This window comes from Schistocerca cancellata, chromosome 5 (assembly GCF_023864275.1).
Source record: "Schistocerca cancellata isolate TAMUIC-IGC-003103 chromosome 5, iqSchCanc2.1, whole genome shotgun sequence".
NCBI classification, from domain to species: domain Eukaryota; kingdom Metazoa; phylum Arthropoda; class Insecta; order Orthoptera; family Acrididae; genus Schistocerca; species Schistocerca cancellata.
The window spans coordinates 269,972,028-269,999,212 of record NC_064630.1 but is presented as its reverse complement, the minus strand read 5'-3'; the positions used below and the strand labels follow the sequence as shown (position 1 = coordinate 269,999,212).

At 37.3% G+C, this 27,185-nt stretch overlaps 1 protein-coding gene across 2 annotated transcripts in view; it reads left to right on the top strand.

The window, feature by feature from the left end:
* The window catches only part of LOC126187462 (WW domain-containing adapter protein with coiled-coil homolog), a 99,097-nt gene that overhangs the window by 63,725 nt on the left and 8,187 nt on the right, over positions 1–27,185 (top strand). The window lies entirely within an intron of this gene.

The following is a 27,185-nucleotide window of genomic DNA, read 5'->3' as shown; positions in this document are numbered from 1 at the left end:
GTTTGAGTGTTGGACTGAATCATGATTGTGAGCTTTTACTTATGTATTAATTGTCTTGTTACATATGACCTGTACCCTAAAAGATATTGCTGTCTCTGTTTCACCGTGAGATATTCCGGAAATGATAGAGGGTGTGTCAGCTGCTGGTTCTACACAGCCAATGAGAAAGTGACCGGCAAATGATATATTTGGAAGCAAGAGACATTCTAACCTTCTCACGTCAGTATAGAAGTGAAATCCAGTATGTATTGTGGCAAAGAAGCTGTATTCTCAGGTCTCACCATCACCGCCACCTCAGAAATCTCAATATATTCAGAACAAAACAGCCAAACATTTGTGACAACGAAGATGTAAGTTTCACAGCTGTCCTATTACAGCAGTGACAATGATGATTAAAAACAGTGATACCACAGACGACAGGCAAAGCAAACAGAAAAGGAATTTCTCCTTGTGTTATCAAAATGTAGACAATCAGGAAATGGCATAAGTTTAGAATAGGTGTAATGTTAACTGTTCAGGCAGATTCCTTACATCATGAAAAGTTTGTAATTTTGAATAGTCAGATTATGTTAAAAAATAACTTTTCCTGAAGAAGCCACATTGGGGTTCGTCTTACATTCAGTGTTGCTTTATACTCCTCTAAATATGGTAACTGTACAACATACAACTTGTGCCTGCAAAATGATATGCAGTACCATTTACCATGTAATGGAGAAATAATTCTCTTGTCTTGGAGCTCTTTGTTAGATGAAGCAATGAAAATTCTGGATCCAATAATGAGCTAAGTAGCCAGCAAAAATGCTACTGTACACTACTTAATAGAAGTATCTTTCTGAGATGAAGAAAGATGCTCTAAATCACAGCATTTGTAATTTCCACATTTTCAGGCTCCTCAAACAGCCATGTCTCATCTTTCATTTTCAACTAACAATTGTTTAGAAAGAACATCTGATAACTTTGTTTTTTTTTGTTCACAATTTCAAGGGAGTTAATAGTACATATTTGGAACAAGCCCCCACTGTTTTTTGATTCAACTTGCTGCTCAGTAAAAATTTAGTTCTAACAGTTTCTTCCTCAACACGATACTGATCAGTAGCATTAACAGTATCAGTCCAATAATACACGGAGTTGTTATTTTGCCTGTCTTTTTATTATATATTGTAGCATCATAAAACTGATTTTACCATTTCTAATGTTTCCTCTACTATTCAGAATGTCAGTTGTAGATAAAGTATTTAAAACTGTGGTTTTGCTGTATCATGCTGCAGTTTTTTCGTTCTTATATACATTCTAACAACTGCAGTAACAGAGTAGCTAAGGAAGTGAACTACAATTTTCATATTCATTTTTTTGAAATGAATGTGGTTACAAATCACTGTTGGTTAGTATTACCTACATTCTGCATCTTCCTATTGTTCCTAACAATGTTGTATGCCTTCCTTGTGTCTTTAAATTAATTAAGACCTTGCTGGAAGAGAAGTAAGTACCAAACATATTTTGGTACATGTTTTTGAACAAATATGTGAAATCGTAAACAGCTAACACTCTCTGTTCCATTTAAATTGAAATACACACCCGTAAATAATTAGTTCACATAAAAAGAGTGTTCCAAAAAATTTCATTTTACTCCTGAATTTGACAAAGTGTGAAGTGGGCAGTTTCTAATTACTGTCAATGCCTCTAATCGTAAACATAAGTTCACAATTACAGGATGTTTTTTCCTTCTTCTGTCACCTATGTCCTCTAAATGTTTTACTATCTCATGGTCTTCAGAATGTTCCAGATGCTGGATGATTGACTTCTCAGCAAAAGTATTACACATGCTCTTCCTAAAGATGTTTGTGACACGAATTACTTGCTAAGTTGATTGAAGAGAGTTTTGTTCAAGCTTGGTAGAAATTTCTTAACATCATTTCATTGCCTAATCAAAGACGACACTGGTCATATGGTACCTAGTTTTCGTAAAAAATAAAATAAATGCTGCTAGGGATTCATAAAACATTAGAAATAGTTTTTTCTCAACAGAGATCCACTTGGGGGTGTTTTAATGTGCTTGGAATAGACAAAAATTGCTGAACATATGAGTAATATTGTTTGAGCATTCTACAATGCAACAGTCTACCTACCTTTTATTTTTGACAAACTGGTAGTTTGGTTTTTTAAAGCTCTGTTCATATTCTGAGTTTCCTGTCTTTGTTTCTTTGTGGCATCATCATCATCCAGTTTTTCCTCTTAATTTGTCTTGCAGACATTTCTAAGACTTCTTTCAGGCCTGGAAATGCTTCACACTTACATTTTGTTGGTTTGGTTTCTGCCAGTACATGACTAATTGCACTGTTTATTCTTCTTTGTTTTCTGACTTGGAATTTTGGTGATTAAAAATTTAAGTTTGTTCATCCAATGGTGGTTTGATACCTCAGGTAAAAAAGCAAGAAAAAACTTCTTGTTTCATAAACAACTCACTGCTCAACATGGTCTCCTTTGAGGGGATATACTTGGTTCAGTGATCTTCCAGCTTTTCCATCCCATTGGCAAAATAGGTTGTCATTTGCTGAAAATTTCTTCCCAGCTAGCCAAAGCTTCAAGTTAGTGAACAAGAACTTCGTGCTAAGTCTGGTAAATGGGGTTAAGTCTGATGCATAGGGTGGATGAGAAACCAACTCAGAACCCAATTCAAGCACTTTCACCATTGTTATCACTGATGTGTGGGATGGTGCATTATCCTGGTGAAAGAACCTATTTGTGCATGCCAACCTTGGTCTTTTTTTCAGCCAATGCAAGTTGCAAAATGATCCAACAGTGAAGCATAAAGTGTCCAGTTATGGCTCTGCCTTTTTCCAAGTAATCCATGAGGCATCCTTAGGAATTCCAAAAAATAGTTGACAAATGGGTTTTGCATTCTTTGGTGCACTTTCACCACTGTTGTCCATTGTTTTGACTGCCGTTTTGACTCATTACTGATGGCTCCAGGTTTCATAAAGTGTCACAAATTGATGCAAAAAGTCTTGCAGATTGCAATTAAACATCACCTGCCATTGTGTTGAAATGTTGTCAGAAGCACTTTTGATAAAGTATGAGCAGTCACAGCACCCACTTCGCACACAGTTTGTTCATTCCCAATTCTCCGTGCAGAATGTTATGCGCTCATTCTGTTGAGGTGCCTACAGTCTCACAAATTTTTATTTAGTAGTTATATATTACCAAATCATGAATTTTGTCAGTGTTTTTGCTTTAGTGGTGATCTCAGTTGGACAGCCGGATTGCGCTTCACCTTCGGTACTTGTCTGACTAGATTTAAATTTATTAATCCAAAAGTAAATGGTCTTCAGTGATGGTGCAGAGTCCATGTGAAATTCATACAGATCTGTTTTGATTTATGCGGCATTCCGGTCCTTCAAATGAAAATGTTTAATAACAGCACTGAATTCAGTGTTCTCCATTTTCAGTTGCAGTTGACACACTGACCAATTCAGGTGGCTATCAATGAACTGTATGCTGTTGAAATTCTTAGTGATTTCCTTGGAATGCTAAAGCTTACCAACCATGAAGGTGCAACAAAAATATTTCAATCTTTAATGGAAATTTGCCAGCCTTATTAAACCATCTTGTATGTCATCATTAGATCCCTCATGTTGTGGGGTGTATGTTGTTGTTTCTTGATGTTAATAAAAGTTGTCTGTGCAATGAATATCACACAGTGATGTGTTGTGCTGCTCGTCTGTATACCATCTAGAAATTTGGTGTTATCTCTAAAAATAACTGTCAGACAAATGTATTAAATAATTCATTAATAAATTTACTAACTTAATCTGCAAAAGCTTCATAAAAGGGAATCTGTCATTAAATATTTATTAATAGTTTGTTTTCAAGCTTTGAGGACATTTAGTATTTTGATACTCAGCTAATGTGGTTAAAATGGGTGTCATTTATTCAGTAATGGAATTAGATGTTCATACAATTAACATCAGATATCTCAACAAGGGACCGATGACCTCACTGTTTGGTCCTCTCCATCAAATCAGTCAACAAACAACCAGCCAACCAACCAACCAAATCTCAACAATAGGGAAAAGATATATTGATTCACCACATAGGGGAGACATTGGGCTGCAGTCAGTCACAGTGGAAAAGAAGCTACGCATACTCAGCTTTCAGACTAAGTCCTTTCTCAGAAGTAGAAAATTCACACAAATTAACATACATTCATTCATGTGCAAGTGTCACATGCATGGCAACTGTCGTCTCCAGGCTTTAAGTCCTGACTCAAACATCTGAAGTCTGTCACTTGTATAGAAAATCAGGTGTGGTGTAGAAAAAATGGGATGATGAATACACTGTTCAGTGTGTATACAGTAGGGTCTAAACACATCTTTGTGTCATTTTGCTGAGTCATATAGACCTACAATTGTATCAGTGTCAGTAGGCAACGAAATGCAGTGCACACTCAAAGGAATGCTCTGATTACATTTCATACTCTAAGGTCTGGGAATATAGACTATACTGCAAGGATATTTTAAGCCCGATTAATGTTGAGCCAACATACATCAGTGAAAACAGCATTGTCTTGTATGTAAACAGTAGGTGAGTGTGAGCAAACAGCTCATTTTACACGATGTCTCTGATGATACTTCGAATGTTCAGACACAGAAATTTTATGTCATCTTCTTCTGTATGACTGTATTTGCTTCACAACTGAAACAAATCATGGCTGTACACACTTGTGTTGTCTGATTTTTAGTGCTTAGCATTTTCAAAGTGAAAAACAGTGCAGTAATACACGCATACTCCATAAATGTTCAAAAGTGTTTGCACGATGAGATGCTCATTCTATTGTGGTACCTTCCATTCAGTTCAGTGTAAATGCAGAAAGAACAAATGAATTGTTCACTTGTGTTTGCTCTACGCTTTAGAACACACAAATGAAGCATATGATTTTGTGCAGGAAGTGCAGGTGCTCCATAATATCAGCATGTAAGGTGGACAAAATTTAGATGGTATTGTTTACTGAAAGCTTTGAATTGAAAATCCAGTTCCATAATCTCCATCTTTGACAGGAAATCTAAACAATTTTAGGTGAGGACATGGCAGTCATCTTCCACATTTGATGTAGTTGCAGACACACTGTATAACAACTCCATGTACTAACGACAATATAACAGTAACAACTTACTTCAGACACAAGACAGTGGAAAGTCACTTGGAGCTGTGTGTGCTCTGGCAAGATTGCCATAAATTTTGCCAAAAGGAGTGCCATCTGGTTGTTGTCAACAAAAGTGAGGGTGTGACACTTGGACACCTGGTAGTTGTTGCTGCACAAAGGTTCCCTGCCAGAGCAATAGTTGATAAGTCTGGTTCTTACTTGACCCGAGATTGTTTAGCATCCCTCAGAAATTGGCTATGCAGAATATTTCTCAGATCTCCAGTGACATAACTGTTGAGAGGATCTACAGGTAGTGGTGATTCCAGCCTAATTCAGGCTGTTCCACAAATAACTGGAAACCACCTTACAGTACATAGCACACTAGTTAACCTGTCTGGGAAGATAATTTTTTATTGACAGAAGAGAGATCTTCATCATTTTGCTTAGCAAGTCGCATTACTTACAGTCTGAAACAAAACATACATAATGAAGGACATAAAATTTTTTAAATATGTAGCCTCTTTAATATAAAAAAATTTAAATATGTAGCCTCTTTAATATGTTACAGAAAAGTGTAAAAATAAACAAAGTTCACTAAGAATATGTAATGCAAAAGGATCATGATTGGAAAGATACTAATGCAAAAGTACTGGAAGATCAGTTTTATGTTGCATAGAATTGGCTCCTGAGCAGTGATGCATCACCGTTGTTAATTTAATGTCAAATTATGTTAAAAAATTTCCTCAAATAGTTCTTGGAGAATGTTTATTGCTAAACCCAAGGGAAAACTTCGTAAACAAAACAGGAAACTAAAAACGGGGAGGGGGGAATTATTGAGACAAATTTGCCACTTTATTTTATTGTGAAACATTTCTCCTAATTCTGAAATTAAAGCCAATCATTCATTCTGTCGTAGAATTGGAAATATCTTTCACCACACCCCCTTCCCGGCTCTCTCTTCAAAAACTATCATTTCTACATGCTCAGTGTTGACAGATGTAGGATGGCTATGTTCTGCAAGTACCTCGATACTCAGAATAACATTTTTGTGGCTACATTTTGAACTTTAATTAATTTTATTTATCTTTATTCATCCAGGGATAGTCTCACAATGATATAAGATTTGTCAAGGTAACACAGTGCAAAATGATAGGTCAAAAAATACAACACATTGTATACATAACATGCTTTGAGTATAGGATAGGTAGCCTATGGGGATCAGCTGTGTGAAACATTGCTGTATTTACATGTGATAATATGCCTCCTGTTGCTGCACTTCCATCAGATTTGGCTGTAAAGTGGTTGTATAAAGTAGGCTATTTTAAATGATGTGGTCCACACAAAATTTTCAGTCCAAATACTACAGTTAGCCTTTATTGTTGAATAACCTACAGTGTATGACAAGATCGAGATGCATTGACTATAATTTATGCACAGATGAACAACTAGCCACATACTGCACATGATAGACGTCCTATATCGTGTTTGTAAGAGTGCAGTAACCTAATGCTGAAAGTGACACACAAGTTTTCATGTCCCAATTAAACCATTAATAAATTTTCTAATTATATTGCCCTTCTAAGTATATAGTTGCATGACAATGAAAGTGATGTCCACAGTATGCATAATTCAAATATAACATAGTTCATTACTAATGTCATAGTTCAGAGTACGTTATTTATTGTCTAATCCAATGCGTTATCCACTGTCTAAACAAAAACCCACAAAGATTTTTACAAAGTAGTTATGTATACAGATCCAATATTTTTTTACTACCCAAACTGGGCACAAACTTATAATACAAAGAATTACAAGCTATTAAAAATTCATTCAAATAAAGAATCATATACCATATAATAAAAAATGTATTTCAATACCAGAATGCTTGTCCCTGAAAATCAGAAGTTATGTAGCAAGAAGAGAAAAAAAATTCGAAATGTAACACTTTCTTCATTTTACAAAAGGAGTGAATTCCTCATCTTCCACTCATTTCAGTGATTTCTTCTTACACAATTAAGTTTCACTGTTTAACTTAACTGAGGTTGGGTCCATGCCTTTTACAGGTCGAAATGGTTGTCCCATGCCCTCCATTTTCACCAGTATCCTGGTAGGTGGTTACCCTCCATCATTGTATATGAAAAGCAAAACAAAATATCCTACTTTAGGGTATACAGAAATGTTTCAGTTTTCAAAGATGTATTTGTTACGTAATCTTACATAAATATACAATGTATTCCTCAATATGTCACAATAGTTTACTTATAAAGATAATATAAATTGAATGGAATCTGTTCAGTGTACTTTTGTACTTTGACTCAAATAATTATCTACAATATTGGAAAAGACAGATTGCTACTTAACATAAAGAAGGCATGTTAAGTTGCAGACAGGCACAATTAAGACACTGACATAAAGCTTTTGGCCACAGCCTTCATCAGTAATAGAGAGCGCACAACAATTTACGCACGCAAGCAAGCGCACCTTATGCACACATGACCACAATCTCCAGCATCTTGGGCTGGAATGCAAGCAACAATCTGGAGGGATTCCATCTGCGCAGTTCAGAAAAGCTGGTGGTGGAGGGAAGAATCCAAACGGCTTGGGTGATGAAGCAGCCACTGAAATAAAGTGTGTTGTGTTTAGCTGGATGTTGTGCCAAAGGGTGGTCCACTTTGCTCTTGGACACAGTTTGGCGGTGGCTGTTCGTCCTGGTGGTCAGCTGGTTGGTAGTCATACCAATATAAAAAGCCGTGCAGTGGTTGCAGCAGAGCTGGTAAATGAGATGGCTGCTTCCACAGGTGGGATAGGATAAGCCTGTGATAGGGCTAGAGTAGGAAGTGTTGAGTGGGTGGATTGGGCAGGTTTTGCACTTGTGTCTTCCATACCTGGGTATGATCCATGTGGCAAGGGGTCGGGATTGGGAGTGGCGTAAGAAAGGACTAGGATGTTGTAGAGGTTGGGCGGGTGATGGAACACCGCTTCAGGAGTCGTTGGAAGGAGTGGTGGGAAGTATCTTGGGGATGATGTCCCTCATTTCAGGGCATGATGATAGATAATAAAAGCCCTGGCAAAGAAAGTGGTTCAGTTTTTCCAGTTCGGGGTGGTACAGGATAACAAAGGGGACACTACTTTGTAGTATCTCAAATCTTTGAACTCAAAATTAATGTTTTCAGTTTCTATTTCAAATGATCAAGCCCTTGTTTTATGTATTACAAAGAGAACAAAACCATGATCACAATGCCAGTACATAATTACTAGTCAAATCAAATTACATTACTTCATGTAAATTAGATTACTACCTTCACTTACTAGTTAATGAGCAAAAATATTTTCCCTTATTGTATCATTACCTTAAGCCAGTCACTACCCAGAATACAAATCGCCATTTCCAACAGCATGTGAAACCAAATAGGTAGCAGTATATAATTAATACTTTATCCAAATACTTCTTTTTCAACCAGCTTCCTTTTTCAGTGTCATGAATTACACATACAAATATTATGAATTTTTGCCGATGTCAAACACATTTTCATTATAACAAAACTACATCTATCTGTATATAGTGAGCATTACATTATCATTTGTGTCTGTTAATTCCATCATAGCCTACTAGTTCTAATTTTGTTATCTATAGGATTGCATTCTCAAAAATTACTCTATTGCAAAGACAGGCTTCTCACCCATCAATACCCTAACACATTCCTCATTACGATCATTACTTAATTACTTTTGTGATGCACCATTGTACTCCATTATTACCTCATTACTCAGTTATTTAAGAAATAAACACCTGATTTGCTCCTCAGATACAAAAAAAAAAAAATGTACAGAACTGCACTCCACAGTAACAGATTCTAGTATTATACATGCAAACATTACTCTCATAACATAACAGACATGTCAGTTGCTAAAATATTTATGTCACTGTATTCTATCATATTACTTTAATTGAGGCCAGAACTGGGCAATATGGATACAAATTTTGCTTTTCCTTTCCACATGCATTACTGTAGATAACCATATTTCAGCTTCAGTTTTACTTACTGGTGCCGGAAGTGTTGTAGCATGACACATTTTCACACAGATGGACAAATATATCCATAACTAACTCCACTGAGCACAAACTTTGTTAACACAAAATAGTACTAAACCATGTATTCAAGATTTACTCTTTTGCTGCGGCACAAATTCCTACCAACTCCGCACATTAGCTGATCCTTCAGATCTTAAGGGGAGTTGGAATGCCCTATCTCGCCAATGTTAAATTTGCTAACTTTGTGTACCTTTTTCTTTGGAACTATTATCTTCAGAACTTTGAAATTCTGGCAGAGGTTTTCAGCATATATTGTGAGCCCACTGAACTAGAACCAATGTTTTCTTTTTGTTGGTATAGTATTTATGAATTTTTTACCATTAAGCCATTTTTTATTGGAAAAAGTATAACATAAACTTCCCTAGTTCAGAGAATAAGCCAGTTCTTGTCATGATTCTAGTTCAGTGGCCTCTTTGAACTGTTTTGCAGCATTTCTGAAAATTTGAATGTTGTTGGTTGAGTGGTTTATGAGATAAAGGTACATGTAACACTAAAAATGTCAAATGCCAGAAAATGCGATTAAAGTAATTTATTATGAAAATTCACAAATACCTTTTATTCTATTATCAAAAGTGTCCAGCAGAGTAATCAGGGTCATCTTCTAGTTCTTCTTCTTCACCTAGAAGCTTTCTTCTCCTTGCTGCCCTTGCTTTTTTTGTATTAAATTCAGCTGCATACTGAGCCTTCCTTACTCGCACGCTGTCCAGAAGCTGAAGACCTCTGATGGTGTTGATACCAGGAGCAATGCCGAGCCTTGCCATGACCTTTAGCCTACCCATATGACCATCATTGAATGAAATAACAGCATCACTGACTCCCCATTTCAATGTTTTTATCCCAACAAATACATTCTTAGGTACACGAGTCCAAATGAGGTTGTTGAACGACTCGTTTTGATTCTGGGTACAACCATGAAGACATTTTCGCAGAAGATCAGGATGCCCCAAGTCTCTATATATTGGTTTAATTACTTCCATAACAGCCAATGGAATATAATTTTTATGGTGATAAGGATCCCCAGTAGCTTGAGATTTTCTATAATTGCACCATGACTGAGGACCATCTGGACAAGCAAAATGTTGAGGATTATCATCAGTTGATGATCGATGTAAATATGTGGCCCATACAGCTTGTCTCATTTCCTGCAAATTATTTGCATTATTTCTTATTGCCATACCATAGTATTGTTGTAATTCATTTATAATTTTATCTGACAGGCGACCTCTAATGGTTTTACCATCTGACAAAATTTTGTCCTTCAGATTCTGTTTCAGTTTCCTTAGACGAGTGCCCATTCGTTTCTGAACATGACCGACACATTCTAGTTTAGTTATTGTCTTATTGACATATGGCATGGATTCTGTAACACTTTTGTATGCCTTGGAGTCCCCATCTCCAAGGAATTTTGTGTAAAATACTCCCCGTTCTTTTTCTGATCTGCTAAACATTTTCACAGCAGCGGCAGCCTCCATGCCTCCACTCGTACCTTCATAATTCTTGCTACATATGTGAGCTGCTTCTATCTTACCAGATGCACAATGGTAACAATGTTTAGTGAGCACTTCATAGTCCAAAACTTTACCGCTGTCCACACTAGTAACAGTAGCAACAGCATTTTTGGATGTGTGACCCCTTTTCTGCCAGGTTCCATCAAAAGCAACAGGGATATCTGGGTTTCCTTCATTTATATATTTTGCTTCACTGGCAGCAGCTTTCATTGATAAATCTGCTACAGACTGAACAGCATCTCCTATCACTTCAGTGTAATTGTCAATTTTAGCAGGTGGAGGTGGAAGATTCATTATGGCACAAAATGTTTGAGCAGCAGTATGTCCTTTACCAATTGCTCTCATTGCATACATTAGCCTGATATTACTCTCAAACAAATTGCTACTGCATGTTTTAGAGCTCCAAAAACAGGTCTCATTTTCACAACTGGCACAAACTATAGCAATTTTGCAGGAAAGTCCTATAGATTTTGTTATGTTCATATCAAAAGAACCTCCACAAAGATTACAACACAAACATTTCTTCATAAACTCAGTAAAAACAGGAAAGTCGACTAAAACATATTGTTCATTAGAAGCTTCATCTGTAATTTCACTTGCACAGTTTGATAACTTCTTTTTTGATGCACTGGTGGGCGTGTCTCCTTCACACATCTCAGCTGTACAAACGTCAGAACTTTCACCAGCATCAACAGGTGCTGAAGCAGAATCACTTGAACAAACGTTATTTGTAAATCTATTACCGCGAAACTTTCGCTTTTTAAATAATGATGCACTCCTAGGCATCGTAGAAACTACGCACTCACCACTGAAAGTCAAAACAAGACAGATAACAAACTCCAAATGAGCGACAAACTAAACTCGAGGCTCAAAACAAACACTCACAGATCAAAAACTGAACAATAAACACAGCTAGTCGTAAAAACAATGGTACCTATGGAAGGATCAAAGATTCTACAACTGAAGAGTGAAATCCACAGCCTTCTATATGTAATGTTTTCGGAAATGCGAAGATTTAAATGTGTACAAATCACAAGATGGGTAACTTTGCTGGGCGCACATGTAATTTTGAAAAATTAAATAAAAATACTTCCAATTGGAATTTCTTAACAAATTTTGCACCATTTTAAGCAGAAAATTTCAAATTAAGTTATAAGGTTAAAAACTGAAAATGTGAATTTTTTCCATTTTCCGGCATTCCAACTCCCCTTAAATACGATTTTCAGATATTTGAACTTTTTTTCACTTTCCATTCGGCCTACTTTTTGGCTGGCAAATTTATTAATGCTGAAACGAAATTCTCCCTATGACTTCTAAAATTAAAATGAATACAACACCTCATCAAATTTACCAAGTACCATACGCTGTGTATATTGTCCTCACTTCCATATTCTTATAGTTCCATCACTTCTGATAATTAAGCCAATATAAACTAGCAGTACAGAAGAAACTGAAATGTCACCATACCAAAGCTCATGCAACAGTCGAGGGCCATTACTGATCCATTTACAAGCTACTGATAGGATGGTAGAAGAGGTTGAGTGGCTCAGGAACAAGGAAGAATAACACTCAACTTGGGGAAATATTATTGCCACACAGTGAATTGAATACAGAACACTGAACCCTCTACTTCCTTCTAGGTTCACAGTGAGACCCCCTGCTCTCTCATCTAATTTTTCACTACTGATGTCGGGCCAACAACTGTCTCTGAGGCTGTACTAGACCATTAAAGAACACCATAAATTCTTTGATCATCCACCCCCAGCAGATACAAATACACTGCCCATCATATTTATATTGAAATTTCTTTCTTTGACATTTGCATTCAAAATTGTTCTTGATGCATTTGCTTTGAAAATCAATTCCTGATTCTTATCCCTACAAATTGCTTGCTGTACACCTTCACTAAAAACTTTCCAAATACTACTTTTTGTAAGCTGTTCACTTCCTTATGTCTCTAACTTGAGAACCGGTTTCTTTGATTTGATGACTTGTCTCCTGTCAGTTAACCCATGCTTATGTACCTTGAATTTACTAATTGCATATCACTTACCTTATTACTAATTATCAAAGCTGTACATTCTTTACCAACAAGATCATTAACTTTATCAACACTTCAATTTACCACCTTTTCCACACCAAAAAACATCAAATTTACACCAGTGTTCTGATTGACCTGCAGATCCTGAAAAGTAACATGTACAACCCACAACCAATTCGTTATCATAATTGCCACCACCACCACGTATAACAGTATTTATGTCCATCTTTATCTGTACTACCCCCAAATCAACTACTACTTCGTCAACCTTCCCACTTACTGTCAGCACGTATTCTGTTTCAACATCACCAAATGTCACATCATTCACATAAACATTCTCTTTACTTATCTATGGTTAAAAGAAGTTTGGTTCTGCTTTGGTTAAGTCAGCCAAAATCGATTTCTTCCATTCCTTAATTACAGTTGTTTTCAATCACATTTTATTTTTCTCCATCAAACAACTTTGCACTGAAACTACGTAATTATTTATACTTTCAATACTGTTGTCCAGTTCTGGATGCAGAACTGTCAAAACACACTCTGATGCTACTTCTAATATCACTATAAATTTTTTCTGTATTTGTGTTTAAACTAACCATGTTTGAATTTGCTTAACTCTCTCTCAAATATTTAAACAAAGTCTGATCCCTGTCACTCCCCTCACATAAAACACTGTCTTCAGTTTCACTGTAATTCATTTTTACAGATAATTACAATATGAATTTACCTTAATTATTTTCCACACAAATTGCAACTGCCATTGCGTTGCTGCTAGTAACCTCCACATTGGTTCAGCTCCCATATTGTTTACATCCACTCCACCTTGGGTCGTTAGATTGTCATGCTGTGGACTGTGATGTCAGTTGCATGGTGCTTAGCAGCTGTCCAATACAGTTAGAGGTTTTTTGATTATTTTGCGGGAAACGTAAAGCCAAGCTGACTCTTTTTCCACGATTATGTATAGATTTATTAGTGCAGTAATTAATTAAATTTCTGCTAATGAAATGACACAATTTTGGATACTTCACTGGTCTCTCACAGATATGGGTTTATCACAAAATCATTGTTATATTTCCCTGATATGCACCACAGATTGGTAGATGTACTCACCAGGTGCAGTAAGAATGCCCAGTTTTTTAAATAGCTCTTTATAATGAGCCCAACTACTACTTCCAGTTATTATTCTTATGACAGTTTTCTACAGTTCAAAAATCATATCCATTTTATGACTTTGAACTCCAGGAAAGAATCTTGTAGCTAAGAACTTTCTGTGTAGGCATAATATATTGGCACAAGACATTGGCTTTTACAGACTGATGCTAAAATCATAAAAGTGTAACATGCTGATGATGTCCTTCTTGCATGTATCTTGGTATTTTCATTTCATGTTAGTTGACAATCATTGTTCATCCCTAAAACTTGGTGTTTGCTACACAATCTATAGATTTATCATCTGTTTTTGAAGTTAGAGTTGCTTCTACTCTTTATGCACAAATACTGTTAGTTTTCTTTATGTTCAAAATTAATTTATTGCATACTGCACGATTCTAAACATCTTTGAATGTTTAATTTGCTTTCTCTAATAAGAGTTCTGATATTTCATCAATGACTGTGATGATGCAGTCATTGTCAAAGGGAACTTTTACTCCTTGTCCTATACTATCTGGAACGTCAGTTACATATACTAAGAACAGAACTGGACCCAGTACACTACTCTGAGGAACACCTGTGTTTAGTTCTTATCTGATATTGTTTTTCTAAAAGTTTATACATGTCTGCTGATAATGAATTATTTCCAGCTTTTGCACCCTCTTTCCAGGAAAGGACTGAAACCATTCTTTTGCTGTTCGCCTTATACTTATGAGGGGACCTCCCCATCATACACCTGTCAGATTTAGTGGTAAAATGGCACATTGGATAGCCCATCAGAAACTGAACGCAGATCAAGCATGCAAACAGGAAGGGGGTGTGCTGAACTATGAAAAAAAGGGAAAACAGAAACAGTGAACGGTCCAAGCTTAATAAGTAAAACATCAAATTAATTGGCAGAGCCACAGTGTCGTGGTTAATTGGTACGATGTTTGATTTGTAAGGTGGGTGAGCCAGGTTCATAACTCCCCCATACCACTTATTTTTAATTTTAATTTTTTTCCCACAACATTATGAACTGTCCAACTGGTCATTGAAATGTTCGTTGTCTTTCTGTAGTCTTGGCAGTTGTCATACTGTACAGTGATATAGAATATGAGTTATGGGGTAAGGACACATTGCTATCGCAAGTAAATGTGATGAATAGTGAGAGCAGGCGAGGTACCACATAGTTGTCTTACAGAAATGAAAACAAATAAATAGATGGATGTGAACTTTGTTACAACAAAGGAATTAGTGTGTCAAAACTTCCAAAATGGAATGCAACTCCAAAAATGTTGAAAATGTGTTTTGACAGAGCACAGAGAAACTGTGTGATTGTGTAACTGTTGCATTCATTTGTTGCAGCTTACGTGACAAACTATTATGTTTTCATTATTTCCTTGGGAGTGATCACATTCACATTCGTAAGAACACCCAAATCGGGCCCGGAGGCATCACTCACTCACTCACCAGGTGTACAAATTAGGTGTGTTGATACAAGATTCCTATCACGTGACACATCTACTGTCACTAATGCCACATATGAGACACCAGATGTGTTTTCCGGAGGAGGACTCCATTGATTTGTCATCTTGTCATCAAAGTTTCAGTTCTCATTCGAAAGCCACTTCCTTTCAGCTGCTAATATAGTAGTTGTGCAGAATCATCTTTCATTGTAGGGCCCTTTTTTACACCTCGTTTCTGCAGGTCTGCATGGATGGATCGAAAGTAAGTTAAAGTTGGTTATTTGCACACAGAAAGGCATGAGGCATGAGAAGTTTCCTCTACAGAGTGCCTGCATTGTATTCATTGTAGAGTTGGTCATCGTATTGTGGGCTCTGCAGTACATTCAATTTTTCAAAACAAAGGAATTCCTGGTTTGTAGAGCAACCTCGGGAGTTACTGTCTCAGTGCTCACTGAAAAGCCTTTACTTTGCTAACAACAAAGACCTGTTAGTTGGCCACCTCAACTGTGGAATGACAGTAACTTTAATCTGGACACTAAGACACATGATTAATTTGTGAAATGAACTCATTGACAAGTTAACTACAAAATCACCTACAGGAGACATAGTTGAACCCGCAGTCTAAAATGACACTCAACAAGCTGAGAGCAATCAAGGGGAGCACCAATATGTGGCATACATCTGCTCAGGCCTCTCTGAAAGATGCCATCTTTCTGTGGTGACTGCATATTGGCCACACCATACTTAACGCACCTTGGGGCTCCTTTCATTGCAGTTAGGGCGGTCATTTTACCATCATCCATAGTCTAGCATATTCCAGCGGAACTAGCTGCTGGCATATCTAAGAGGAGCCATTGACCTGTCTACCTCACTACCTCGGATACTTGTGAATGATCCGTTAGCAGCTACCTAAGTCCTACACTTCCTGAGTGGAAAGCTGGTTTTATATTAAAAAAAAAAAAAAAATACACCTCAATATTCAGTGTCAGAGGGGTTGTGAAGGTAGTACCTCACACTATAGCTTATGTTCAGAGCGACTTCAGGTTACTTTCTCCCACGACACTGTCGTGCATTTTTAAACTTTTATGTATGTGTTTCATTTATGTAGCTGTTTAAGCTAATTAATTCTGAAGTCCACACAGTCTGCATTTTCTCACCCCATTTTAGTTGTACTGACTATGAAGACCTGCCTTCGGTGACCAGCAACAGTTTTTAGGTGCCTGGATTTTCTCTCACTTTCAGCTATCTGGTTAAAGCTACTGTCGCACACATTTTCAACGATGATATAGTCACAGATGCTGAAGCTGACTGTTCTTTTCCAATTTCTTTTTGTTGTACGCCATTTTCATGTGAATTGAGGGCCTGATAACCAGTTAATTTAAGCCCCATTTAAACCCATAATCTTAATCATCATTGTTGATTGTCCAATCTAACCATCATTCTTCTTTAACATCACATTTCAAAAACTTATTGTTTAAACTGTTCATCCACATTTCAGTTTCATACAAGGCTACACTCTTGACAAACATTTTGATAAAATACTTCCTAACATTCAAATTTATTTTCAGAAAGATTTTCGTGCTTTAACCATTCTGCATTTTATAACTTCAGTTGTATTGCTGAGCAAATAGCAAATCTCATCTACTACTTTAGCGTTTCATTTTCTAATTCCTAATCTAATTCCCTCGGTAGGTTTCCTATTTCTCAATCTATCTTCTGTTTTTGTGTTGGTATTGTATCATGTGTTCCTGCATTTGCCCAGAGCCCAATTTGATTTTCCATGAGGTCAGCTTGAACCAGTTTCTCCATTTTTCTTTAAGTAATTTGTGTCAGTATTTTGCAGTGATGACTTAGTAAACTAGTAGTTTGGTAATATTCCCAATTATCTGCACCAGCCTTCTTTGGAATTGGAATTATTACCTTTGTCTTTAAGTCTTGGGGGTATTTAGCCTGTCATGTAAACATAACATGTCAGGTGGAATAGTTGTGTCATGGTTGGCTCTCTTAAAGGATCTGAACAATTCTGTGGAAATGACATCTGCTCCAGGGGCCTAGTTTCAACTGTGGTCTTTATGTTCTGTGAAATGCTTGTTGTAGTGCCGTATCTTCCTTATCATGATCTACTTCCTCTTCTTTTACTATAATATTATTATTTTGAAGTTCATTTCCCATGTACAACCCACCTAGATATTTATTTCAGCATTTTCTTTTTTGCCTAGTACTGGCTAGCCATATGAGCTTTTTGCATCTATGCAGCTGCTTATCTTTTCTCAAAAGATTTCTTGAATTTTCCTATAGGTGCCATCTATCTTTCCCCTAGCCATGCATGCTTGTACAGTCTTGCATATCCAAGGGGTTCTACAGGGCTCTATTTTTGTTTGCCTGTTTTATTGTGTTGCCTTCACTGTTTCATCTCTCAATATTACCCATTTGTGTTTTATTGCATTACTTCCCCTTTTTCAGCCAGTTGTTGCCCAGTGCCTCTTTTGATGCTCTAAACAATCTTTGGTTCATTAAATTCATCCAGTCCCAGTTCCTTATTTTCCAACTTTTCTGCAGTTTGTTCAGTTTTAATCTGCTGTCCACAATGAATAAACTAGGGTCAGTCCACATCTGCCCTCAGAAATATTTTGCAGTTTATCATCTGGTCCTGGCATTTGCTGTATCCTTACGTAATAAGACTGAAACCTTCTCGTATCTCCATGTTTCTTCTATGTATACAACTTTCTTAAATGATTCTCAAACAATGTGTTAGAAATGATTTAATTACATTCTGTGAAAAATTCTGGCAAGCAAACAGTGAGGTGGCATAGTGGTTAGCACACTGGACTTGTATTCAGGAAGATGGCATTTCAAACCCACATCTAGCCATCCTGATGTAGGTTTTCCATGATTTCCCTAAATTGCTTCAGGAAAATACCAGGATGGTTCTTTTGGAAGGGGCATGGCAGACTTCCTTCCCCATCCTTTCGTAATCTGTTGGGACCGATGACCTCACTGTTTGGTCTCCTCCCCCCAAATCAACCAACCAATCACTCTGCCAAGCAACTTCCCCTTTCTCTTCTTTAATCTAGTATATATTCTTCTGTTTTTTCTTCCCTTTTGTTTCCTATTGTTGAATTTGTCTACTGCCAGTTAAATTTTCATCTCCCTTAACTAACTGAATAGTTTGTTTGGTGCCATCATAGATTCTTTTAATTTCTTCATCTGTGGAGCTTGTAGGCAAATAAACATATACTGCTGTGGAAGGAGTTGGCTTTTTGCCTATCTTGACTACACTAAGGCATCCAAACACTGCACATGGTATGTTACCCACATTCCTATTTTCTTATTCATTTTAACTTGCTCATGGACTATATCAATTTGATTTTATATTGATAAAGTTGAGCTTGCCTCACCAGTAATCCTGTTCATGCTGCCACCACACTCCATTAATCCCCACTGTGTCTTACTTCAACTGATCCAGTTCCATTTTTGAATTCTCTGACCAACATACCAGATTAAAGGATTTGACATTCTTCACTCCTCTCATAGAGCCCCTAGATTTGTTTTTCGTAATGTCATCCCTGTGATTACTTCTTGTGCAGAGATCTGAATGAGCAATATTTTAACTTCAATGTAATTTTTATTGTTGTTGTTGTTGTTGTTGTTGTTGTTGTCGTTGTCTTCTGTCCAGAGACTGGTTTGATGCACCTCTCCTTGCTTAATCTATCATGTGCAAGCTTCTTCATCTCCCAGTACCTACTGCAACCTACAGCCTTCTGTATCAGTTTAGTGTATTCATCTCTTAGTCTCCCTCTATGATTTTTACCCTTCGTGCTGCCCTCCAATACTAAATTGGTGATCCCTTGATGCCTCAGAACATGTCCTACCAACTGGTCCCTTCTTCTAGTCAAGTTGTGCCACAAATTTCTCTTCTCCCCAATTCTATTCAATACCTCCTCATTAGTTATGTGATCTACCCATCTAACCTTCAGCATCCTTCTGTAGTGCCATATTTCAAAAGCTTATATTCTCTTTTTGACCAAACTATTTATTGTCCATGTTTCACTTCTGTACATGGCTACACTCCATACAAATACTTTCAGAAACAACTTCCTGACACTTAAATCTATACCCGATGTTAACAAATTTCTCTTCTTCAGAAACGCTATTCTTGTCATTGCCAGTATACATTTTATATCCTCTCTACTTGGACCATCATCAGTTACTTTGCTCCCCAAATAGCAAAACTTATTTACTACCTTAAGCGTCTCATTTCCTGATCTAATTCCCTCGGCATTACCCAATTTAATTCGACTACATTCCATTATCCTTGTTTTGCATGTGTTGATGTTCATCTTACATCCGCCTTTCAAGACACTGTCCATTCCATTCAGCTGCTCTTCCAGGTCCTTTGCTGTCTCTGACGGAATTACAATGTCATCGGCGAACCTCAAATTTTTTACTTCTTCTCCATGGATTTTAATTCCTACTTCGAATTTTTCTTTTGTTTCCTTTACTGCATGCTCAATATACAGATTGAATAACATTGGGAATAGGCTACAACCCTGTCTCACTCCCTTCCCAACCACTGTTTCCCTTTCATGCCCCTCGACTCTTATAACTGCCATCTGGTTTCTGTACAAATTGTAAATAGACTTTCGCTCCCTGTATTTGACCCCTGCCACCTTCAGAATTTGAAAGAGTATTCCAGTCAACATTGTCAAAAGCTTTCTCTAAGTCTACAAATGCTGGAAACGTAGGTTTGCCTTTTCTTAATCTTTCTTAAAGATAAATCCTAGGGTCAGTATTGCCTCACGTGTTCCAACATTTCTGCGGAATCCAAACTGATCTTCTCTGAGGTTGGCTTCTACCAGTTTTTCCATTTGTCCCTTAAGAATTCGTGTTAGTATTTTGCAGCTGTGGCTTATTAAACTGATAGTTCGGTAATTTTCACATCGGTCAACACCTACTTTCTTTGGGATTGGAATTGTTATATTCTTCTTGAAGTCTGAGGATATTTCGCCTGTCTCATACATCTTGCTCACCAGATGGTAGAGTTTTGTCAGGACTGGCTCTCCCAAGGCTGCCAGTAGTTCTAATGGAATGTTGTCTACTCCCGGGGCATTTTTTCCACTTTGGTCTTTCAGTGCTCTGTCAAACTCTTCATGCAGTATCGTATCTCCCATTTCATCTTCATCTACTTCCTCTTCCATTTCCACAATATTGTCCTCAAGAACATCACCCTTGTATAGACCCTCTATATACTCCTTCCATATTTCTGCTTTCCCTTCTTTGCTTAGAACTGAGTTTCCATCTGAGCTCTTGATATTCATACAATTGGTTCTCTTTCCTCCAAAGGTCTCTTTAATTTTCCTGTAGGCAGTATCTATCTTATCCCTAGTGATATACACCTCTACAACCTTGCATTCGTGCTCTAGCCACCCCTGCTTAGCCATTTTGCACTTCTTGTTGATTTCATTTTTGAGACGTTTGTATTCCTTTTTGCCTGCTTCATTTACTGCATTTTTATATTTTTCTCCTTTGATCAATTAAATTCAGTATTTCTTCTGTTACCCAAGGATTTCTATAAGCCCTCGTATTTTTACCTACTTGATCCTCTGCTGCCTTTACTATTTCATCTCTCAAAGCTACCCATTCTTCTTCTTCTGTATTTCTTTCCCCCATTCTTGTCAATTGTTCCCTAGTGCTCTCTCTGAAACTTTCTACAACCTCTGGTTCTTTCAGTTTATCCAGGTCCCATCTCCTTAAATTCCCACCTTTTTGCAGTTTCTTCAGTCTTAATCTACAGTTCATACCCAATAGATTGTGGTCAGAGTCCACATCTGCCCCTGGAAATGTCTTACAATTTAAAACCTGGTTCCTAAATCTCTGTCTTACCATTATATAATCTATCTGAAACCTTTTAGTTTCTCCAGGGTTCTTCCATGTATACAACCTTCTTTCATGATTCTTGAACCAAGTGTTGGCTATGATTAAGTTATGCTCTGTGCAAAATTCTACCAGGCGGCTTCCTCTTTCATTCCTTACCCCCATTCCATATTCACCTACTACGTTTCGTTCTCCTTCTTTTCCTACTGTCGAATTCCAGTCACCTGTGACTATTAAATTTTCGTCTCCCTTCACTAACAACAATAATTCAATTACGGATGCCATCATCGTTCAGCCATAGAGGGGAGCTGCATGTCTTTTTGAAACACATTGGCTTTAGTTTCCTTTTGTATTAAACCGTTTGCTGTGCCAACACAGCAGGTCCATCTAGGCTAATTTTGAAAGTCCAGATCAGTTACTCATCCAGACAGTTGCACCTGCAACTAATGGAAAGATGTCTGCCTGTCTTCAGGATCTACAGATTTGCTTTGCCTCTCTAAGTGCCACTTCATTATGGTTGCATCTGTGGTGTGGCTGCCTATGTTGCTCAGGCACACAAGCCATCCCACTTTGGCAGGTAAAATTGACCCACATACAGTTTTCGTTCATAATGCACAGATGTAACCCTGGCTTCAGACTAGTAATGCATTTCTATTACAGGTGGACAGGTAGCATTGGGTTTCGAGGAGTGCGCTTGCTCTTTCTTTGTCGACCCTTCTTTAACTGTGACTGCCTGACAATGAGTTGCACAGTGCATACCGTCCTTGTGGTTACCTGTATTTTTGTGCCTACTCAGCAACAATGCTCATTAAAATACATTAGCCTAAGTAACAGTACTTTACAAGTTTTACAACACTGGCTGTTGTATGTACTGTGGTTGGTTGTGTAGTAACATCCTTACTGTAGGGAACCCACTTGGGTCACATTCATATTAAAGTGTTCTATGTATGTACAGTGTACTGTACAAATGTAACTGTGTGTTTCTTAATGTTTTAATTCATACATTACAATGAGTGAGTGGTAGACGCAAGAGAGAATTTGTGCATTTGAATGTGAAACTGGAGACTGAAAAGACAGGACAGAAGAGAAACAGTGAAAAAACTTGCTGTTGAGTTTGGAGTTGGTGAAGTGATATTTGGATATTGGCGTAGAAACAGAGAGATAATTGAAAATTTTCATCAAGCAAATGTTCTATTTTGTTATTTCAAAAGAAGTTTGTGAAGAAATCGGAGTGTGAAAAAACATGTGAAGCTTTGTTTGTTTCTTTTACTCAGCAAAGATAAAAAGGAAATCAAATTTCAGGGCTTATTCAGCAAGAAAAAGCTGTATTTTTTATAAATGAGTTAAAGGAAGCTGAGAAAGACTTTACTGCAAGTTCAGGATAGTTGGATAGATGGAAGAAGCAACATGGCACAAGACAGAGTGAAATTTGCGTTGGGAAAACTTTCTGCAGATTCTCAGACTGTTACACGGTTTTGGGAGAAATTAAGAAAACTTACACTGGAAGAAAAGCGTATTTCTGATAACCTGTGTAACTGTGATGAAACATGGCTGAATTTTAAAATGCTTTCATCCAAAACTTTAGTCTCAAAAGAAGAAAATGCTGCCCGGGCTACAGAAAATGTAAAGAGAGGTTAACAGTTCTTGCTGCATTGAATGCAAGTGGAGACCATAAACTGAAGCTGCTGGTAATGAGGAAGTCTGCTAAGCTCAGGGCTTCAAAAAATATCACTGCTTCTGCACTGCTTGTTACACAAGTCCACCAAAAATCTGCTTGGATGGACAAAAAATTTTTTCCGAAGTGGCTAAATTGTCCACATATGTATGTGATTGCTGCATTTGCTAATGACCATCTCTCTGTTTGCAAGTGCATTAGGTATTAATATTACATACATGGTGTTTCCGTAAGAGCATGCAAAAAATGTAACGGGACATAGAGAATGAATGATTCATTGAACAATTTGAAGTAGGCAACGTGGGCTTGGAGAAGCAAACTTAGAGAATGGAAGTAAACTTCTGTACTGCTTTGTGTAGCATTACTGTTTTCCACCTTATTCATAACTAACATGGGCACAAGTTTGCACATACTGTGCTGTTTATTTATATGGAACATTCTCTATTTCCTGCAAGGAAACAGACGATGAGCCTGATTTCTGGGAAGTCATGATGCAGGGTTTTGTGTACTTTACTTGTCCATAAGGTGGCTCTGTTATATTGTATTTACATTGTCCAATGACAGAAAGTGCTATGAAAGAATGACAGACTCATTCATTATTCAGTGCTATTCAGAGAGGTACTGTAAAATACAATTGAGCAGTACCAGTACAGTTTTGCAGAACTCACAGGGGAAGTATGTTGTAATTGTCTTGCTGCTGAAAGGCTGTACAGGGAACGATTTTCTAATGGGCGTTATCCATTATGACGAGTGTTTATTTCTCTCGATCGACAAATGCGGGACACTCGTTCATTGGAAAGAAGAAACGAGGAACCTGACAACGTGAAGACCTCTTGCACACCCAATTTTGAAGAGGTGGTGCTGGAACGTGTTGCAGCGGACCCTACTAGACGTACTCACCATAATGCACATGGAATGGGTGCTGCACATACTAGCGTGTGACAAGTACTCCACAAACAATAATTACACTTATATCACCCACAATGAGTCCATGCAGTGCTTGTGTCTGACCTTGCACCGAGTGTCACAATGTGTCAGTGGTTGCCCCAACAATGGATTGAACAACGAGATTTCCTCCAGATCTTGCTGTTTACTAATGAGGCATCATTTGGCCATAGCGGTATTTCGAACAGTGGGAATAGCCGTGTGTGGAATGAGGAAAACCTTGACGCTGTGGTAGATTCATTCCATCAAGTATATTTTGCTGTAACATTTGGCTGATATTGTAGGCAACAATCTCATTGGACCATATCTTCTACCTGGCAGTCTGAATGGCCATCTGTACTTGAAGTTTGTGCAGAGAGTTCTTTGTGATCTGCTGGTGAATATACCCTTGGCTGTTCGTGAGAGGATGTGGATACAGCATGATGGTGCGCCGCCTACTTCAATGTGGATGTCCACAATTATCTCATTGCAGTATTTCCTGGATACTGGATTGAAAGGGGAGATCATGTTCCATGGCCTGCAAGGTCACCTGACCTGAATACCCTTGATTATTTCCTATGGAGATGTCTAAAGTCACTTTTGTATGAGACCCCAGTAGATACAGAGATGGAATTAGTTGCCAGAATTGTAGCTGCCTGTGATGTTACTCAAAGTGCCCCAGGGATAGTTGTCATGGTGCATTAGAATCTTTTGTGCAGATGTCATTTTGGCATTGAGGTTGATGGCTGTCAGTTTCAGCACTTTTTGTAAGATACAGTATGAATGATACGTTCATTGTGTCAGTGATTGTATTTGCAGTTAACTGTAACTGATGCAAATAAAAAAGTACATAGTAACGAGATTGTATTCCTATTATCTCCTTAAGCTGGCTTCTGTAGCCCCAGGTTCCCTACCTCAAATTGTTCAGTGGAGTATCCTCTATGTCGTGTTAAATTTTTGCCTGCTCTTACATAAACACCCTGTATAAACAGGAGTACATCCTAGGCTTTCCTTTTCAATACAATTTCTTCTCATTAACTTTAAGTTAAGTATTACTGTATGATGTGTGACAGAGTGGGTAAATAGTATATTAAACTCATTTGCCTATTTAATTTACATATGGTTTTTGGGCAGAAAGATTCTTGAAACTCTTCTGCACGAACCCGAATATGTTTAATTTTCCCAGGGTAATCACTATGAGAGTTGGTGTTGGGATTTAAGGGGCTCTTGACTACTTTTGGAATTCGAATTCTTAGATTTGCTTTGTTATAATTCCAGTCTTGGATAACAATGTTCATTTGTAACCAGGTTATTAATTTCGATAGTCATTACCAATCTTCAGCCCTGAGTAAAAACGTGTTGCATTACGCATATCATGTAATTACATGTGATGGTGCAGTCAACACAATTAGCTATTACAGCTTCATCAAACGAATAAATTCATGGTATGTAGAGAGCACCATTGAAATGTATGTACTGCACGTGAAGAGAGATTTTTATACTGAGAGTTTTTCTTCATGTGCAGTATGTACACTACAGTGGTACACTTTACATACTATGATTTAATTTGTTTGCAAAGCAAAATGGCTAATGATGTTGATTGCACAATCACATGTTGTAGTGTGATATGTAGCAAGGCTTTACTTAAGTCTGAAGATGGTCATTACCAACTAAAATTAATAACCTGATTACAAATAAACAAAATAAACATTGTAATACATGGCTGGAATTATAATAAAGCAAATGTTTTGTTGGCTCTCTGGAATTGTTTTAGTGACTATTACAAAACTTTTAAAAAGGGGCTTTTAGAATTTTGTGAACCATGCTGTCTGTGATTAGGGCATACCCAAAGATGGCATCACACATGCAAAACACAATCATAATACACTTTTTGTTTAAAAAAAAGTCTTGTCCATCTACTGTATTAATCCTACATGATCTGGATCCCTGACCAACAAGCAGGAATCAAGAACTTATATAACAAGTAATCTGTGAAACATTTTCCTTAGGGCTCTTCTGAAGAATCTGTACAACATCCAGATTTCCTACAACTAGTTTTATGTTATCATTCCACCTTGTTAATCTTGATGCATATTACTGTGTATTTGATAGTTACTGTTTCCAGTGATTGTTAGTTATGTAATCAAACAATAAAGGGTGTTTCATCCCATTATTCAAAGGTGTTTCATTTCCTTATGTACGTGCATTAAGTGATAACCTCTTTGCTGACTGTAGTTTGGCTGATTGTGCCAATACATGAAAAATACTTTCTGGAATTTGAAGTAGATGTGTGAGCAACATTGTTGGTAACTCTGCCTTTGAAGTTCTGTGTAGACGGGGCTTGAGATCCCTTTTTATTTATGTCATATTATTGGAATGTTTCATGGTGTTGGAAGCTTCACATAATCAATGAAAAAAGTTATATTGTTTGTGAGTGACAAATTGTAATATGAAGTGCAATAGGCATTTAGTTGTCATCCAATATTTTCCAAACATTTTTCACATATGTTAAGCTAGCACCTCTGCGATTATCCACGATGGATGTGCTAGAAATGGGTGATAAATGATGATCTGTGAGCTAAGAACTGGGACACAAGTCTAGTGATGTGGGTGGGGCAAATGCCCAGTGGGCAGGACATTTATTAATGGGCATTTGCCTGAAAATTTGTCCAAAGCAATTTTAAATGCCCAAAATCTGGAAAGAACTTTAAGGTTTGACTACTAGAATGTATAATTTACCAATTATAATAAGTGATTAGACAAAACTCCCATTATTAAAATTTAGTAAATGTTTACACCTAAACATATGTATGTCATTTATTGCCTTTGAAACTATGAACAAAGGGAAAGAAGAGAGAAGCAATTTAATTTTTGTTTTTATTTTTGCTAGTGTTCAAACTTGCTGTATCAAGGAACCAGTTTTCTCTCTCTCTCTCTCTCTCTCTCTCTCTCTCTCTCTCTCTCTCTCTCTCTCACTCACTCACTCACACACACATATATATAATGTCTGGTTGTGTCTGTGTATGTGCGGTTGGGTATGGGTGTGTGTGCGAGTGTATACCTGTCCTTTTTTCCCCTAAGGTAAGTCTTTCCGCTCCCGGGATTGGAATGACTCCTTACCCTCTACCTTAAAACCCACATCCTTTCGTCTCTCCCTCTCCTTCCCTCTTTCCTGATGAAGCAACTGTTGGTTGCGAAAGCTTGAATTTTGTGTGTATGTTTGTGTGTCTATCAGCCTGCCAGCACTTTCGTTTGGTAAGTCACATCATCTTTGTTTTTAGATATAGTACTTTTTCTTCAGTAAGATGAAAGTGTTGTGCTTATTTTTTTTCA